Below are 19,473 nucleotides of genomic sequence, written 5' to 3' on the forward strand. Positions count from 1 at the left end.
AGAAGGCCTAGTGGTTAATTACACCAACAGACAAAGTATTAAAAATGTCGGTCCAATAACTGCACAAGGGTGGGCAGAGCCAAAACATGTGTAGCAAGTAAGCTGGAGACTGTTGACACTGAAATAAGGCTATATGTGGCACAGATACAAGATTTATAAACTCTACTTAAAGCCCCACTTAAGAACTTTCAGTTTTGGTTTATATTGGCCGCACCAGTGAACCAAAGCGATGGCGTTTTCCCAAAAGGAAAACCACATTTACCATGAGGACTAGCGCATATAGCGTCAAACTGACACGATAATGCCACAATGATTCTGTATTACTGAACTTTCCACAGTAGGAACCTACATCCATTTTCTACCGCTTATTCCCTTTTGGGGATGTGGGGGGCGCTGGCGCCTATCTCAGCTACAATCGGGCGGAAGGAGGTGTACACCCTGGACAAGTCGCCACCTCATTGCAGGGTCAACATAGATAGACAGACAACATTCACACCAACCTACATATTTTACTCAAACCTTATATTTGCAGTTTGAAGTCACTGCATTGTTTTTTCCTTGTACAGTTCTTTTGAGTTTGTTGCATGGTTGGTCAGTGTGGAACTGCGATGTATCGCGCTGGTGGGTATTTATTGCTACCACACAAATTTCCAGTAGCTAAAATTAGCATTATTATTCTGATTTGAGCATTGAAAGTCACTTACTAGCATTGGTCTAAAATCTCACGTCTTTGACCTCACACAAGCTAGTGAAAGTCGTGCCATTGTTGATCCTTGATTGTCCCTCCCTTTTTCTTTTTTTTTGTCTCCTCAGAAAAAAATTTGGTAACTTTGTTTGTTTTATAACTTGTGCCAGGATAGCAGTAATTGCACAAAGGCATTCTTCTTCTTTAAGTTTTCTGACAGCACGTAGGCGTTCGCATCAACTTTCGTCTTTTTAACAAATGGGTAAAGGGGGATGATGTATGCCGTATAACTAATTGGCACATTTAATATTTAATAATAATGAATATTGTAAAATTCTACAATTTTGTTATTTAAAGGGGAAAACCCGATACAAAAGATACATAACAGTTGTTTACTGGCTAAAAATAAAATTATCCTGAAAAAAAATCACATTCATTTTTAGATTTAATCATACTGTACAATATCCTTAAAACATGTCATTGTGAAATAATTGATAATATTGTACATTGTACATTTTACTCCTCGTTTCATATTCAAAGTGAAAACATTTAAATGATCAGTTTGCCATTTAAAGTGAGATCCGTACAATTAGGTCAGGGCTTCTCAAACTTTTTTTTTCTGTCATCCCCACTTTAGACTAAGGAGTTAGTTTTCAAGGCCCACCTACCCCCATCGCCCCAACAAAACGCTAATGCCAAGCTCAACATTTTCAAATTTATTGAACATCATGTGTGGTCTCGAGGTGTCTCTTTAATTTGTTGGGTCTCATGCTGTCTGCTGCTAGCGGTTTTAGACACAGAACACACAGGGGTCTCTCCTCTGCCCCCACCACCGCTGCCGTGAATCCAAGAGAAAGACACCCTTCGCCATATTTTCTTTTAGGTTGACTTTTTGGTTGATTAGACCCGTCATATTTTTGTTTCTCTGCAGACCTTTGAGGTGCGAGTTGCAAATTTATCCATTTTGTGTGATTGTGGTCCGCACATTAGCCTGCTACCCATCCGCGCGAATGTTTGTTCCTCTTAGCCCCGCCTGCAAAAGTTACTGTTGCTATATCTGTCAAACTTTCGCTCCTACCGAGAAATTTAAAGCCTACAGGAAAAATAAGTAATTTACATTTATTTATACGGCGGATTTCACAAACAGAATCACAAAGTGATTTACAGTGTGTATAGAAAATGAAAGCATGGTAAAAAAAAAAAAAAAAAAAAAATTTAAGTGAAATTTCCTCCCGTTCCTCGCGCCCCACCTGTCATGTCTCTATTCCCCACACTTTGAGAAATGCTGAATTAGGTCAACATTTTTCGACCCGTATGTACAGTCACCGTGTGCTCGGAGAAGAGGTAGGATTAAATATAAGTTTTACTTCTTAATATTCCTTTTCAGATTTGTTGAAAGGTGCAAATGGAACCATGTGATGTTACTTGACGTAAACATGTCTGTAACAAATACATTAAAACCATAGCCACATGCGTAATGACTAACATTTACATAACATTTTGTAGATGGCATTGCATGTCTTGTCTTGTTCTATTCTGTCTTTTGAACGTACAAGTAAATGTCTTGTTTTTAGTGTGAGGTTTAACTGTTGTGTTTATTTTGTGTCATTGTGAAGTTTTTTGTACCTGAAAATCAGATATCCCGGCCCCCCAGACACATTTTTTCCTCTAAATCTGCTCCCCAGGTCAAAATAATTGCCGAGTGTGACCGTGTGTGACCGTGTGTGACCGTGTGTCTTGGCTACCACTCTTTACCGCATCTCTCCATGAACCCCGATACAAACATCCGACCAGGAGCGTTGGGCTGCAGTGCATTGTGGGTAGGTGAGTCTTGTACATGATCATGTTCATTTGCAAAATAAACCAGAGAGCACAACTCAGCTTTGATACAAAATGAAAGTAAAAAGTCATGTTGGAATATTTTAAAAAACTCAGCTCGGATTAATTACTGTTCTCTTGGTAGTGAAGAAGAAGTGGGGGTTAGGGGCAAGGGTGGTCTTTGATCCATCTTTGACACGGCAGAAAAGGGGCTGGGAGAGGTTAGACCGAGGAGGCATGGGTTTTTTTTTTTTTTACTACAGCCGACGAGGCACATATGTTTTTCAAATTAGACTGTGTCGTATTTTGGGGGAATCAAACAAACATTACAAAGAGGTTTTAGGACCAGACAATCCATTGGATTCGATACAATTATCTTATTCAGGAATTACATTTTTTTTTTAAAAGTTATCAGTAATCTGGAAATACGTGTTATTTATTGGAATTGTAGATTGAAAAAAGAAATAATCAAAAGCCATACATCATGAAACAGGCAGCAAAAGTACAACAAATCAAAGTTGAAATAAATATTACATACGCAGAGGCACTTAAAGTGAGAAATCAAGAAAGTGTAGAAAAGAACAGAAGTGTGAATAGTTCAAGAAATAAAAAAAACAAGAGGCAACAAATACAGGAATTTCCACGGACAAACTAATAGATTGAGATTTGATATATACGGATGCATCAAAAACTATAAAAAAAATTAAAGGTAAGAGCTGCAGCAGTTATCACACAAGGAAACATAGTATTAAATAAAATAATCAGTGATAAACTATCTGTTTTTACGGGGGAATTGGTAGCAATTTATATGGCAGTTAACTGGATAGAGGAAAACAAAGCAAGGAAAGTAGTTGTGTGATCGGACTCCAGCAGTGCATTGATGAGCATAAAAAAACATAGCATCAGAAACAAGACAAGATTTAGTTTATGAAATAGTTCAGGCAATCTATAGAATAAATAAAGCGGGAGGTGTGGTAACATGTCTTTGGGTTCCTTGGAAGATATAGTAGGATGGAATTCACAACACATAGGATACAAAGCATTATACACGTATTTAAAAAACATTGGGTTAAATAAAAGAATATAGAGTAGGGATCCATCTTGTTCCACACTCCATTTCAGTAGGTGACGCTAATGCACACCAGAAGGTTGCTTGCCGGAAACAACCGCCCACCTCCGGAATCAGTCCCCGCCCATTCCCCTTAGGCGCGAAATTCATTTGAGCGGAAGACAGAGGAGTGAGAGGAGTTCTTTAAAACCGCGGAGAATCTTAAAAAGCTTACAGAAAGCAAGAAAAACTTACGGCGGGGGCATGTCGGACATTCGCCGTTGTTTTCGATGATATTGTCCCGGACCAAGGTTTCGATGTCTGGGTTCTTTGGCGCAATCAAGCCTTCTCCTCTGCCTGGAATGGCCGACTCTCTTCGACGCCCGTTGACGGACCCGCCAGCGTTAACGGGGACCAGCGAGCCGGAGATAAAAATGGAAAATCTGTAAGTAAATATATGTATATATGTATTGTATACCGCATGCTTTTTTTCTTGTAAAATGAGAATCATTTGACTCACCAGACTGCGATTGTGTTAAAACGATCACGTTAGGATCTTACGGCAATTCCTCTATGAAACAAAATAATGAATACACATAATATTAAATAATTCGTAGGTTTAAACACACCTTGATAATCTTCTTCCAACTTTGTAAGATCGTTTAAACAAAGTGCTTCGTCTTTCACTTCGTCGTCATCGACTGGTAAAAAAAAAAAAAAGTATTACAACGTCGTACACGTGCAATGCTTTTAACGTTTAAATGCTTAAAAGGAGTTAAACCATTGTCTAATAACGTGGTAAAGCAGAGGTAATGGTGTGTGTGTGTGTGTGTGTGCGTGTGTGTGCGTTTGTGCGTGCGTGTGTGCGTGTCCACATCTTCCCACGTAACATTCCCAGACATCAATACATCGAAGCAGGGTCAAACATATGGTTAACCTTAACCTAATTAGTTCTTCCCAATCGTTTAAATATGTTTTCGTGAGGTCTGGAAGTTGTTTCAAACGATCGTAAACATTTATACTGTCAAATGGCTGGTCAGATGCTGATCAGATGACATTCTCAAGCTTCCTTAAAACCTGACCTCAACCTGAACCCTCCTTTGTTCCCTCTTAAACAATCCCTCTCCAGGTCTTAAACCCACCCTCTTCCTGGTTAAATCACTCCCTCTTCAGCTCTTAAACCCACCCCCTTCGGGTCTTAAACCCACCCTCTTCCTGGTTAAACTCCACCCTTTTCCTGGTTAAATCACTCCCTCTTCAGGTCTTAAACCCACCCTCTTCCTGGTTAAAACTCCACCCCCTTCCTGGTTAAATAACCCCCTCTTCAGGTCTTAACTCCACCCTCTTCCTGGTTAAACTCCACCCTCTTCCTGGTTAAACCACTCCCACTTCAGGTCTTAACTCCACCCTCTTCCTGGTTAAAACTCCACCCTCTTCCTGGTTAAAACTCTGCCCTCTTCCTGGTTAACCCACTCCCACCTCAGGTCTTAACTCCACCCTCGTCCGGGGTAAGCCACAGCCACTTGACCTTTGACCCTTGAACTTGACCTTTGAACTTGACCCCTCATAAATCATTGATTTATGACCCCCCATAAATAATTTTTTGACAGAAGGTGTCCCCTTAAATTATCTCTGATGTTTGCTTGTCCCCTGGAAAACACCATGTTATGCAGTCCTTGTTAGTATAGTGGACAGTATCTCTGCCTGTCACGCGGGAGACCAGGGTTCAATTCCCTGACGGGGAGATGGTTCAGGTACCTCTAATTTTCTTCAATTACATTCTTGTTGAAATTTGAGAAGTGACCAAAGTATCATTCTCCGATTTTTGTGATGTGTGGACTCGGCGTTGCTGCACAGCCCTATAGAAATCAAACACAGTATTTTACTAATGTTTGTTCCACCCTTCTAAATTAGGACGCAAAAGGAAGTCTTCAAAAAGGGAAAATCGTTTGTCAGAGTCAATGCGTCAAATAAAAGGTTAGGTATGCAGGAGCTGACGACCTCGACATAGCATTAGAAAAATCAACCTTGGTAGAATTAGAAAAGTCCTTAGGCGAAGCCCTGTATGGTCTTATTTACTACAACACGTCTAACCACCGATGAGCAAACACTGACAACAGTTTAATTACACATATACACATACACCAATGGTTAGCCTAAAGTCAGATGGTACGGAAAACAGCTTGAATACAACCACAGAAAGTCTATGTTGGTCACCTTCAAATATCATATTGAGAAAGTTAAAGCTAAGGTTGGATTTGGAAACAGCATCCTAAAAAACTGTACAATACCAGCCGGGGAACCTATTCTGCCACTATCCGAGCAACTGAACTCGCCTTATGAATCAAAACAGCCAAAAGTGCCTCATGTCATGTTGCAATCACGTTGAGTCATCTTGCCGAAATCAATCCTGGCCTAAACACTGCCTGCGAGGCTCTAACTGGGTGTTTGAAATCAATTAGAACCTACAATCTCTATCTGCTGTTAGGCATTGATCCTCCGTATTATCTGACGTCAGAGTAAAAGTTCAAACAAGAAACTGACCCTCGTCTCGCTCTGTTTGACCGAGAACCTGCAACGAAGAGATTAAAATCAAGGCAAATTTCCTCCATCCTGGACAAGCCCTGACTGACAGCCATCACCGCAACAGGTTGGCCCTCTGCTAAAGCCGCAGGGAAAATGCCTCACACAACTAAACAAATCTCTTCTGCCCGGCTCCAAAGAAGTGTGGCGTTTTCGTCCTGCCTAAATCGCCCAAGATCTGAGAAACGGAACGTTGCAAGGTATCCGTGAACAAATGAGGCTATGAGGATGTTCCACAGCATGTTAGTGTGGAGGAGTGCAGATGATGTGTCATTTGTTAGTCTGCTCTCTCCTGCCTGTGCAATTCAACCAACAAGATCTGGATGCCGTCAGTGACTCGGCTCGGGTGTGGGGTGAACTGGAAAGGTGTCGTGCCATGGAACTCGAAGAGAACAAGAAAGAGGAAAGCTGGGAATCTCAGGCACCTTTTTTTGGCCAAATTGGAGCAATGTCCACATTGCCTTTATGGAAAATGTCAACGATAATGCTTTGTATATCATGAGCATAAAACATGGAAGTCACATAAGTTATATAGAAATTGCCTGCTATGAGAACGGAATGGATAGCTTTCCCTGACCGGGAATCGAACCCGGGCCGCGGCAGTGAAAGCGCCGAATCCTAGCCACTAGACCACCAGGGAACTGATCATTTGTTCAGACACTTGTCTCATGCATGGTTTCTTGACAAATGTGTGAAGCACCCATTGCATTCATGTACCATGTCAGAAATGTGAATTGTATTTTTTGAACCGGGGTAACTTCTGTGTCTCAGTGAAGTGATAACCACTACACTATGGAAACTGCTGCATGAATTTGGACTTGGATGTGTAAAAATTGTACAATAGTAACAATAACGAACAGACTCTCTTTCCTCATGTCTTCTTAGTGTAGTCCGTGTTGAGGATAAGGTTGTTGTTTCTACACAATGTCACCAGACAGGCTAACTCCCTCCTGTAAGTCGCTCTGTGCCGGCCAGTGATACATCCTATCACTGCGGTGTCATCAGAATACAGAAACAGATAAAAGTGGACTGAATGTCTTAAGTAGGGGCGGTGATCTTCAAACAACATGTTGATAAACACACAACCACGTCCACCTTTTAGCTTTTCCAGAGGCTGCTGGCGGGCCTTAAAACTGTGCTGGTTGTGTTTTTTTCTCATTGCATACCTGCCATGGAAAACTCCAAAGCTAACGTTTGGGCCCTATTTTTGAAAGCTTTCCAAATGAGGCCAAGCGTCTTATTGCCTCAGTCAGGGAAGATACAAATACGTTACCAGCAAAAGATGGCAGTGGTGGTATTTGAACCCACGCCTCCCGAGAGACTGGAGCCTTAATCCAGCGCCTTAGACCGCTCGGCCACACTACCCTTATTCCCAGCTTTCCGAGGATCAAATTGTCGGCATTATGAGATAGCAGAAATATGACATGGCAACACTTTGGCTGCGGTGTGGCAGGCAAAAGCCAAGGAATTTTGCTTGTCCCCTGGAAAACACTATGTCAAGCAGTCCTCGTTAGTATAGTGGACAGTATCTCCGCCTGTCACGCGGAAGACCAGGGTTCGATACCCTGACGGGGAGATGGTTTAGGTACCTCAAATTTTCTTCAGTTACCATCTTGTTGAAATTTGAGAAGTGACCAAAGTATCATTCTCCGAATGTTGTGATGTGTGGACTCGGCGTTGCTGCACAGCCCTATAGAAATCAAACACAGTATTTTACTAATGTTTTTTCCACCCTTCTAAATTAGGACGCAAAAGCAAGTCTTCAAAAAGGGAAAATCGTTTGTCAGAGTCAATGCGTCAAATAAAAGGTTAGGGATGCAGCAGCTGACGACCTCGACATAGCATTAGAAAAATCAACCTTGGTAGAATTAGAAAAGTCCTTAGGCGAAGCCCTATATGGTCTTATTTACTACAACACATCTAACCACCGATGAGCAAACACTGACAACAGTTTAATTACACATATACAAATACACCAATGGTTAGCCTGAAGTCAGATGGTACGGAAAACAGCTTGAATACAACCACAGACAGTCTATGTTGGTCACCTTCAAATATCATATTGAGAAAGTTAAAGTTAAGGTTGGATTTGGAAACAGCATCCTAAAAAACTGTACAATACCAGCCGGGGAACATATTCTGCCACTATCCGAGCAACTGAACTCGCCTTATGAATCAAAACAGCCAAAAGTGCCTCATGTCATGTTGCAATCACGTTGAGTCATCTTGCCGAAATCAATCCTGGCCTAAACACTGCCTGCGAGGCTCTAACTGGGTGTTTGAAATCAATTAGAACCTACAATCTCTATCTGCTGTTAGGCATTGATCCTCCGTATTATCTGACGTCAGAGGAAAAGTTCAAACAAGAAACTGACCCTCGTCTCGCTCTGTTTGACCGAGAACCTGCAACGAAGAGATTAAAATCAAGGCAAATTTCCTCCATCCTGGACAAGCCCTGACTGACAGCCATCACCGCAACAGGTTGGCCCTCTGCTAAAGCCGCAGGGAAAATGCCTCACACAACTAAACAAATCTCTTCTGCCCGGCTCCAAAGAAGTGTGGCGTTTTCGTCCTGCCTAAATCGCCCAAGATCTGAGAAACGGAACGTTGCAAGGTATCCGTGAACAAATGAGGCTATGAGGATGTTCCACAGCATGTTAGTGTGGAGGAGTGCAGATGATGTGTCATTTGTTAGTCTGCTCTCTCCTGCCTGTGCAATTCAACCAACAAGATCTGGATGCCGTCAGTGACTCGGCTCGGGTGTGGGGTGAACTGGAAAGGTGTCGTGCCATGGAACTCGAAGAGAACAAGAAAGAGGAAAGCTGGGAATCTCAGGCACCTTTTTTTGGCCAAATTGGAGCAATGTCCACTTTGCCTTTATGGAAAATGTCAACGATAATGCTTTGTATATCATGAGCATAAAACATGGAAGTCACATAAGTTATATAGAAATTGCCTGCTATGAGAACGGAATGGATAGCTTTCCCTGACCGGGAATCGAACCCGGGCCGCGGCAGTGAAAGCGCCGAATCCTAGCCACTAGACCACCAGGGAACTGATCATTTGTTCAGACACTTGTCTCATGCATGGTTTCTTGACAAATGTGTGAAGCACCCATTGCATTCATGTACCATGTCAGAAATGTGAATTGTATTTTTTGAACCGGGGTAACTTCTGTGTCTCAGTGAAGTGATAACCACTACACTATGGAAACTGCTGCATGAATTTGGACTTGGATGTGTAAAAATTGTACAATAGTAACAATAACGAACAGACTCTCTTTCCTCATGTCTTCTTAGTGTAGTCCGTGTTGAGGATAAGGTTGTTGTTTCTACACAATGTCACCAGACAGGCTAACTCCCTCCTGTAAGTCGCTCTGTGCCGGCCAGTGATACATCCTATCACTGCGGTGTCATCAGAATACAGAAACAGATAAAAGTGGACTGAATGTCTTAAGTAGGGGCGGTGATCTTCAAACAACATGTTGATAAACACACAACCACGTCCACCTTTTAGCTTTTCCAGAGGCTGCTGGCGGGCCTTAAAACTGTGCTGGTTGTGTTTTTTTCTCATTGCATACCTGCCATGGAAAACTCCAAAGCTAACGTTTGGGCCCTATTTTTGAAAGCTTTCCAAATGAGGCCAAGCGTCTTATTGCCTCAGTCAGGGAAGATACAAATACGTTACCAGCAAAAGATGGCAGTGGTGGTATTTGAACCCATGCCTCCCGAGAGACTGGAGCCTTAATCCAGCGCCTTAGACCGCTCGGCCACACTACCCTTATTCCCAGCTTTCCGAGGATCAAATTGTCGGCATTATGAGATAGCAGAAATATGACATGGCAACACTTTGGCTGCGATGTGGCAGGCAAAAGCCAAGGAATTTTGCTTGTCCCCTGGAAAACACTATGTCAAGCAGTCCTCGTTAGTATAGTGGACAGTATCTCCGCCTGTCACGCGGAAGACCAGGGTTCGATTCCCTGACGGGGAGATGGTTTAGGTACCTCAAATTTTCTTCAGTTACCATCTTGTTGAAATTTGAGAAGTGACCAAAGTATCATTCTCCGAATGTTGTGATGTGTGGACTCGGCGTTGCTGCACAGCCCTATAGAAATCAAACACAGTATTTTACTAATGTTTTTTCCACCCTTCTAAATTAGGACGCAAAAGCAAGTCTTCAAAAAGGGAAAATCGTTTGTCAGAGTCAATGCGTCAAATAAAAGGTTAGGGATGCAGCAGCTGACGACCTCGACATAGCATTAGAAAAATCAACCTTGGTAGAATTAGAAAAGTCCTTAGGCGAAGCCCTATATGGTCTTATTTACTACAACACATCTAACCACCGATGAGCAAACACTGACAACAGTTTAATTACACATATACAAATACACCAATGGTTAGCCTGAAGTCAGATGGTACGGAAAACAGCTTGAATACAACCACAGACAGTCTATGTTGGTCACCTTCAAATATCATATTGAGAAAGTTAAAGTTAAGGTTGGATTTGGAAACAGCATCCTAAAAAACTGTACAATACCAGCCGGGGAACATATTCTGCCACTATCCGAGCAACTGAACTCGCCTTATGAATCAAAACAGCCAAAAGTGCCTCATGTCATGTTGCAATCACGTTGAGTCATCTTGCCGAAATCAATCCTGGCCTAAACACTGCCTGCGAGGCTCTAACTGGGTGTTTGAAATCAATTAGAACCTACAATCTCTATCTGCTGTTAGGCATTGATCCTCCGTATTATCTGACGTCAGAGGAAAAGTTCAAACAAGAAACTGACCCTCGTCTCGCTCTGTTTGACCGAGAACCTGCAACGAAGAGATTAAAATCAAGGCAAATTTCCTCCATCCTGGACAAGCCCTGACTGACAGCCATCACCGCAACAGGTTGGCCGTCTGCTAAAGCCGCAGGGAAAATGCCTCAGACAACTAAACAAATCTCTTCTGCCCGGCTCCAAAGAAGTGTGGCGTTTTCGTCCTGCCTAAATCGCCCAAGATCTGAGAAACGGAACGTTGCAAGGTATCCGTGAACAAATGAGGCTATGAGGATGTTCCACAGCATGTTAGTGTGGAGGAGTGCAGATGATGTGTCATTTTTTAGTCTGCTCTCTCCTGCCTGTGCAATTCAACCAACAAGATCTGGATGCCGTCAGTGACTCGGCTCGGGTGTGGGGTGAACTGGAAAGGTGTCGTGCCATGGAACTCGAAGAGAACAAGAAAGAGGAAAGCTGGGAATCTCAGGCACCTTTTTTTGGCCAAATTGGAGCAATGTCCACTTTGCCTTTATGGAAAATGTCAACGATAATGCTTTGTATATCATGAGCATAAAACATGGAAGTCACATAAGTTATATAGAAATTGCCTGCTATGAGAACGGAATGGATAGCTTTCCCTGACCGGGAATCGAACCCGGGCCGCCTCAGTGAAAGCGCCGAGTCCTAGCCACTAGACCACCAGGGAACTGATCATTTGTTCAGACACTTGTCTCATGCATGGTTTCTTGACAAATGTGTGAAGCACCCATTGCATTCATGTACCATGTCAGAAATGTGAATTGTATTTTTTGAACCGGGGTAACTTCTGTGTCTCAGTGAAGTGATAACCACTACACTATGGAAACTGCTGCATGAATTTGGACTTGGATGTGTAAAAATTGTACAATAGTAACAATAACGAACAGACTCTCTTTCCTCATGTCTTCTTAGTGTAGTCCGTGTTGAGGATAAGGTTGTTGTTTCTACACAATGTCACCAGACAGGCTAACTCCCTCCTGTAAGTCGCTCTGTGCCGGCCAGTGATACATCCTATCACTGCGGTGTCATCAGAATACAGAAACAGATAAAAGTGGACTGAATGTCTTAAGTAGGGGCGGTGATCTTCAAACGACATGTTGATAAACACACAACCACGTCCACCTTTTAGCTTTTCCAGAGGCTGCTGGCGGGCCTTAAAACTGTGCTGGTTGTGTTTTTTTCTCATTGCATACTTGCCATGGAAAACTCCAAAGCTAACGTTTGGGCCCTATTTTTGAAAGCTTTCCAAATGAGGCCAAGCGTCTTATTGCCTCAGTCAGGGAAGATACAAATACGTTACCAGCAAAAGATGGCAGTGGTGGTATTTGAACCCACGCCTCCCGAGAGACTGGAGCCTTAATCCAGCGCCTTAGACCGCTCGGCCACACTACCCTTATTCCCAGCTTTCCGAGGATCAAATTGTCGGCATTATGAGATAGCAGAAATATGACATGGCAACACTTTGGCTGCGGTGTGGCAGGCAAAAGCCAAGGAATTTTGCTTGTCCCCTGGAAAACACTATGTCAAGCAGTCCTCGTTAGTATAGTGGACAGCATCTCCGCCTGTCACGCGGAAGACCAGGGTTCGATTCCCTGACGGGGAGATGGTTTAGGTACCTCAAATTTTCTTCAGTTACAATCTTGTTGAAATTTGAGAAGTGACCAAAGTATCATTCTCCGAATGTTGTGATGTGTGGACTCGGCGTTGCTGCACAGCCCTATAGAAATCAAACACAGTATTTTACTAATGTTTTTTCCACCCTTCTAAATTAGGACGCAAAAGCAAGTCTTCAAAAAGGGAAAATCGTTTGTCAGAGTCAATGCGTCAAATAAAAGGTTAGGGATGCAGCAGCTGACGACCTCGACATAGCATTAGAAAAATCAACCTTGGTAGAATTAGAAAAGTCCTTAGGCGAAGCCCTATATGGTCTTATTTACTACAACACATCTAACCACCGATGAGCAAACACTGACAACAGTTTAATTACACATATACAAATACACCAATGGTTAGCCTAAAGTCAGATGGTACGGAAAACAGCTTGAATACAACCACAGACAGTCTATGTTGGTCACCTTCAAATATCATATTGAGAAAGTTAAAGCTAAGGTTGGATTTGGAAACAGCATCCTAAAAAACTGTACAATACCAGCCGGGGAACATATTCTGCCACTATCCGAGCAACTGAACTCGCCCTATGAATCAGAACAGCCAAAAGTGCCTCATGTCATGTTGCAATCACGTTGAGTCATCTTGCCGAAATCAATCCTGGCCTAAACACTGCCTGCGAGGCTCTAACTGGGTGTTTGAAATCAATTAGAACTTACAATCTCTATCAGCTGTTAGGCATTGATCCTCCGTATTATCTGACGTCAGAGGAAAAGTTCAAACAAGAAACTGGCCCTTGTCTCGCTCTGTTTGACCGAGAACCTGCAACGAAGAGATTAAAATCAAGGCAAATTTCCTCCATCCTGGACAAGCCCCGACTGACAGCCATCACCGCAACAGGTTGGCCGTCTGCTAAAGCCGCAGGGAAAATGCCTCACACAACTAAACAAATACCTTCTGCCCGGCTCCAAAGAAGTGTGGCGTTTTGGTCCTGCCTAAAGATCTGAGAAACGGAACGTTGCAAGGTATCCATGAAAAAACGAGGCTATGAGGATGTTCTACAGCATGTTAGTGTGGAGGAGTGCAGATGATGTGTCATTCGTTAGTCTGCTCTCTCCTGCCTGTGCAATTCAACCAACAAGATCTGGATGCCGTCAGTGACTCGGCTCGGGTGTGGGGTGAACTGGAAAGGTGTCGTGCCGTGGAACTGGAAGAGAACAAGAAAGAGGAAAGCTGGGCATCTCAGGCACCTTTTTTTGGCCAAATTGGAGCAATGTCCACATTGCCTTTATGTAAAATGTCAACGATAATGCTTTGTATATCATGAGCATTAAACATGGAAGTCACATAAGTTTTATAGAAATTTCCTGCTATGAGAACGGAATGGATAGCTTTCCCTGACCGGGAATCGAACCCGGGCCGCGGCGGTGAAAGCGCCGAATCCTAGCCACTAGACCACCAGGGAACTGATGATTTGTTCAGACACTTGTCTCCTGCATGATTTCTTGACAAATCTGTGAAGCACCCGTTGCATTCATATACTATGTCAGAAATGTGAATTGTATTATTTGAACCGGGGTAACTTCTGTGTCTCAGTGAAGTGATAACCACTACACTATGGAAACTGCTGCATGAATTTGGACTTGGATGTGTAAAAATTGTACAATAGTAACAGTAACGAACAGACTTTCTTTCCTCATGTCTTCTTTTGTCTTCTTAGTATAGTCCCTGTTGAGGATAAGGTTGTTGTTTCTACACAATGTCACCAGACAGGCTAACTCCCTCCTGTATGTCGCTCCGTGCCGGCCAGTGATACATCCTATCACTGCGGTGTCATCAAAATACAGAAGCAGATAAAAGTGGACTGAATGTCTTAAGTAGGGGCGGTGATCTTCAAACGACATGTGGATAAACACACAACCACGTCCACCTTTTAGCTTTTTCAGAGGCTGCTGGCGGGCCTTAAAACTGTGCTGGTTGTGTTTTTTTTTTATTGCATACCTGGCATGGAAAACTCCAAAGCTAACGTTCGGGCCCTATTTTTGAAAGCTTTCCAAATGAGGCCAAGAGTCTTATTGCCTCAGTCAGGGAAGATACAAATGCGTTACCAGCAAAAGATGGCAGCGGTGAGATTTGAACACACGCCTCCCGAGAGACTGGAGCCTCAATCCAGCGCCTTAGACCGCTCGGCCACACTACCCTTATTCCCAGCTTTCCGAGGATCAAATTGTCGGCATTATGAGATAGCAAAAATATGACATGGCAACACTTTGGTTGCGGTGTGGCAGGCAAAAGCCAAGGATGTTAGAAAATTTAAGGGGACACCTTCTGTCAAAAAATGATTTATGGGGGGTTATAAATCAATAATTTATGAAGGGTCATAAATCAATGATTCATGAGGGGTCAAGTTCAAGGGTCAAAGGTCAAGGTCAAGTGGGTGTGGCTTACCCCGGAAGAGGGTAGAGTTAAGACCTGAGGTGGGAGTGGTTTAACCAGGAAGAAGGTGGAGTTTTAACCAGGAAGAGGGTGGAGTTTTAACCTGGAAGAGGGGGATTTAAGAACTGAAGAGGGAGTGATTTAACCAGGAAGAGAGTGGGTTTAAGACCTGAAGAGGGAGTGATTTAACCAGGAAGAGGGTGGAGATAAAACCTGAAGTGGGAGTGGTTAAACCAGGAAGAGGGTGGAGTTTTAACCAGGAAGAGGATGTAGTTAAGACCTGAAAAGGAATTGGTTCAACCAGGAAGAGGGTGGAGTCTTAACCAGGAAGAGGGTGACGTTAAGACCTGAAGAGGGAGGGATTTCACCAGGAAAAGGGTGGAGTTTTAACCAGGAAGAGGGTAGAGTTTTAACCAGGAAGAGGGTGGGTTTAAGACCTGAGGAGGTCGGGTTTAAGACCCGAGGAGGGAGTGATTCAACCAGGAAGAGGGTGGGTTTAAGACCTGGAGAGGGATTGGTTAAGAGGGAACAAAGGAGGGTTGAGGTCAGTTTTTAAGGAAGCTTGAGAATGTCATCTGATCAGCATCTGACCAGCCATTTGACAGTTTAAATGTTTATGATCGTTTGAAACAACTTCCAGACCTCACGAAAAAATATATTTAAACGATTGGGAGGAACTAATTAGGTTAAGGTTAACCATATGTTTGACCCTGCTTCGATGTATTGATGGCTGGGAATGTTCCGTGGGAAGATGTGGACATGCACACACGCACGCACACACGCACACACACACACACACACATAAACACACACACACACACACACACCATTACCTCTGCTTTACCATGTTATTAGACAATTGTTTAACTCCTTTTAAGCATTTAAACGTTAAAAGCATTGCACGTGTACGACGTTGTAATACTTTTCTTTTTTTTACCAGCCGATGACGACGAAGTGAAAGACGAAGGATTTTGTTTGATCGATCTTACAAAGTTGGAAGATGATTATCGAGGTGTGTTTAAACCTTCGAATTATTTAATATTATGTGTATTCATTATTTTGTGTCATAGAGGAATTGCCTTAAGATCCTAACGCGAACGTTTTAACACAATCGCAGTCTGGTGAGTCAAATGATTCTCATTTTACAAGAAAAAAACATGCGGTATACAATACATATATACATATATTTACTTACAGATTTTCCGTTTACATCTCCGGCTCGCTGGTCTCCCTTAACGCTGGCGGGTCCGTCAACGGCCGTCGAAGAGACTCGGCCATTCCAGGCAGAGGAGAAGGCTTGATTCCGCCAAAGACTCCAGACATCGAAACCTTGGTACGGGACAATATCATCGAAAACAACGGCGAATGTCCGACATGCCCCCGCCGTAAGTTTTTCTTGCTTTCTGTAAGCTTTTTAAGATTCTCTGCGGTTTTAAAGAACTCCTCTCACACCTCTGTCTTCCGCTCAAATGAATTTCGCGCCTAAGGGTAATGGGCGGGGACTGATTCCGGAGGTGGGCGGTTGTTTCCGGCAAGCAACCTTCTGGTGTGCATTAGCGCTACCTACTGAAATGGAGTGTGGACCAAGATGGATCCCTACTCTATATTCTTTTATATAACCCAATGTTTTTTAAATACGTGTATAATGCTTTATATCCTGTGTGTTATGAATTCCATCCTACTATATCTTCCAAGGAACCCAAAGAAATGTTACCACACCTCCCGCTTTATTTATTCTGTAGATTGCCTGAACTATTTCATTAACTAAATCTTGTCTTGTTTCTGATGCTATGTTTTTTTTTTATGCTCATCAATGCACTGCTGGAGTCCGAGCACACAACTACTTTCCTTGCTTTGTTTTCCTCTATCCAGTTAACTGCCGTATAAATTGCTACCAATTCCCCCGTAAAAACAGATAGTTTATCACTGATTATTTTATTTAATACTATGTTTCCTTGTGGGATAACTGCTGCAGCTCCTACCTTACTTTTTATAGTTTTTGATGCATCCGTATATATCATATCTTAATCTATTTTTCTATCTGATAACTATTTAAATTTCTATTCTTTAGTAATTGCATGTTTTCTTTTGGGTTATCAAACATCCACGGTGGTATTGCAGGAATTGGTACTGTAGGACTAACTTTAATATTGTCAATTTTAACTTTATTACATATGTCTCCTTTAATCCACCCAAAACTATTTTTTTTTTTCTCTTTTTCTTGGCAGTTTGGTACCACTGGACAAGTGGGATATCCTTGCTTGGATCCTTTTAAAGTTGCCCGATAAACTGCTGAGAGTTGATCTCTCCTCTTGTTCAAAGGTTTTTCGTTCATTTTTACTTGTAATACTGCCACTAGGGTTGATGTAGTAGCTCCACAACATAACCTTAAAGCCTGTGACTGGATCCAGTCTATTTTCCCAAGTCATGTTTTTGAAGCAGATTGGTAAATAATGCATCCGTAATCAATAACAGATGGAATTAAAGTGATATGTATATGTAACGGGTATAAAAAATACTTTATTTATTTGAGTGAAATTCCTGCTAAAATATGTACATTGTTTTGTAATGCAATGAGGTCCAATTGCGCCATCTGCTGGTACCTGAAAATCTGTAAATATGACCGGAAACCGGAAGCTATTAGCAGACTTCCTGCACTCTGCTAATGGTAAGACATGTTCCGATATTGCTCCGCAAAGTATTGTAAATTACACTAAAGCTAACGTAATATTCATTGTAAGATACACAGTTATTTAACAGTAGTTGAAATGCTATGTTGTGGAATCTTTGTTTTGAATTGGTTGTTGCTCACGTTAGATGTACTACTATTTTGCACTGAAGTCGATATTAGTTTTCCCCTATAGACATCGAAACCAGCAGAGGTGCTAACCACATATTGTGTGTATGTGCATTCTGATCACTCATTGCAGGTAATAATTGTTGCACTATTTGCGTGTTACGTGTCCGTACGTTCATGTTTAAGTTTGAATTGTCCGACATTTTGGCATGGACACAACGTGGTCTGTTATTTTCGCTAGTCGCCACCAGAGGGTGCTGAAAGTCCATTTAATGATTTTGTCATGTCGTGTCTTGTATTGTATTTTGTACTTTTCTATTTTCTATTTCATAAATATATAAAAAAGGAGGATGTTGGTTAAAAAACAAGTTAAAAATATATTGTATTGAATTGATTGTAATACCAGTGAAGATAAAAGCAAGTTAAAACCACTATACAATCACACAGAAAAAGTATACTGTTAAAAACCATTGTATTAAGTTACACCTGTAATTGTCTTTCATGTATTTGTAAAAATATGAAAATGTTATGTATTTGAGCAGACTTCCTGCACTCTGCTAATGACATCGAAACCAGCAGAGGTGCTAACCACATATTGTGTGTATGTGCATTCTGATCACTCATTGCAGCTACCAGTAAAGAACCACATCATCCAAACCAGCCTGTGTGTGGATTCTTGACGGGACGGGTACACAGCAGTTACATTGGTGCCGTGACCTGAGACTTCTATCGTCGAACCGGTGACCGTCCTGTCTACCACATCGCTCCATGAAGCCATCGGTTCACAGTATTTGTTTTCACAGTTTACAAGGGTAGCATGTATTGCAGTGAAGCTCATTATAGTGTGTCGCAGCGGTATGGATAATTTTATGTGGCATAGCAGTAACGTGTCACACAGACTGGTGATTTGTTTTATCATTTTGACTGTATTTGCCATTTTGTTATTGACGATTTCACAAAGTGGGGTGGACTGCACTGTTTTTTGGCAGACATTTTTGAAACATGTCTTTTCAGAGTAATCCACTTTTCCCAAAGTTTGGCACACCCATTCAAATTGGCAGAGGCAGGGGTATGCCTACTCCTATCCCATTTTCTTTTGACAGTCCTGCCCCAGGTGTTAGTTTACCCTCATTAGAGGCAGTGTCCAATCCTAGCGTACGAAATGCAGCAAACCAGCGCACTAGCTCTTTGCCTCAAGTCACATCTACACCAAATGCTGTTAGTGATGTCTCTGAGTGTGTAGCTGACCAGATGAGGACTGTTATTCAGGAGATAGGTCAACAGTTAGCTGATAGCATCATGTCGCGTATGCAGCCAAATAACGCAGTAACTCCTGATCCAACTTTCACACAGAATGTAACAAGCACACTGAGTCAGCCCAGCCATGCGTCTGATGTATCTCAGGTGCAGGTTGTCACACAAAGGAAGGTTAAGGAACCACCATCATTTGTAGGAGATGGGTCAGATTCAATTAAGGTGCATGAGTGGGAAGATCTGAAGAGAACATTCATTAAGAGGAGTAATGTTAAAGTCGAATAGCAGGCTGAGGAAATTCTTATGCATTTGAGAGGTAAAGCTAAAGATGTAGTGAAGTTTGGCATTAGGAACAGTAATATTGATATTCATGTTCAGCCTGATCTGATTTATGGTCTACTTAGAAAACACTTTAGCTGTACGAGGTACTCTTCTGTCCCCTT

The 19,473-nt window shown here is 42.2% G+C and overlaps 10 non-coding genes across 10 annotated transcripts; 3 read left to right on the forward strand and 7 right to left on the reverse strand.

Moving 5' to 3' along the window:
- Positions 1-6,702: 6,702 nt before the first annotated feature.
- Positions 6,703-6,774, reverse strand: trnae-uuc (transfer RNA glutamic acid (anticodon UUC)). The gene has a single exon. It is a non-coding gene; the product is annotated as a tRNA-Glu (tRNA).
- Positions 6,775-7,417: 643 nt separating this feature from the next.
- On the reverse strand, positions 7,418-7,499 carry trnal-aag (transfer RNA leucine (anticodon AAG)). Its single transcript has one exon. It is a non-coding gene; the product is annotated as a tRNA-Leu (tRNA).
- A 139-nt stretch (positions 7,500-7,638) lies between these two features.
- trnad-guc (transfer RNA aspartic acid (anticodon GUC)) lies at positions 7,639-7,710 on the forward strand. Its single transcript has one exon. It is a non-coding gene; the product is annotated as a tRNA-Asp (tRNA).
- A 1,406-nt stretch (positions 7,711-9,116) lies between these two features.
- Positions 9,117-9,188, reverse strand: trnae-uuc (transfer RNA glutamic acid (anticodon UUC)). Its single transcript has one exon. It is a non-coding gene; the product is annotated as a tRNA-Glu (tRNA).
- A 643-nt stretch (positions 9,189-9,831) lies between these two features.
- trnal-aag (transfer RNA leucine (anticodon AAG)) lies at positions 9,832-9,913 on the reverse strand. The gene has a single exon. It is a non-coding gene; the product is annotated as a tRNA-Leu (tRNA).
- A 139-nt stretch (positions 9,914-10,052) lies between these two features.
- Positions 10,053-10,124, forward strand: trnad-guc (transfer RNA aspartic acid (anticodon GUC)). The gene has a single exon. It is a non-coding gene; the product is annotated as a tRNA-Asp (tRNA).
- Positions 10,125-12,245: 2,121 nt separating this feature from the next.
- On the reverse strand, positions 12,246-12,327 carry trnal-aag (transfer RNA leucine (anticodon AAG)). The gene has a single exon. It is a non-coding gene; the product is annotated as a tRNA-Leu (tRNA).
- Positions 12,328-12,466: 139 nt separating this feature from the next.
- Positions 12,467-12,538, forward strand: trnad-guc (transfer RNA aspartic acid (anticodon GUC)). Its single transcript has one exon. It is a non-coding gene; the product is annotated as a tRNA-Asp (tRNA).
- Positions 12,539-13,936: 1,398 nt separating this feature from the next.
- trnae-uuc (transfer RNA glutamic acid (anticodon UUC)) lies at positions 13,937-14,008 on the reverse strand. The gene has a single exon. It is a non-coding gene; the product is annotated as a tRNA-Glu (tRNA).
- A 653-nt stretch (positions 14,009-14,661) lies between these two features.
- Positions 14,662-14,743, reverse strand: trnal-gag (transfer RNA leucine (anticodon GAG)). The gene has a single exon. It is a non-coding gene; the product is annotated as a tRNA-Leu (tRNA).
- Between the last annotated feature and the right edge of the window lie 4,730 nt (positions 14,744-19,473).

This window comes from Nerophis ophidion, unplaced genomic scaffold (assembly GCF_033978795.1).
Source record: "Nerophis ophidion isolate RoL-2023_Sa unplaced genomic scaffold, RoL_Noph_v1.0 HiC_scaffold_130, whole genome shotgun sequence".
NCBI classification, from domain to species: domain Eukaryota; kingdom Metazoa; phylum Chordata; class Actinopteri; order Syngnathiformes; family Syngnathidae; genus Nerophis; species Nerophis ophidion.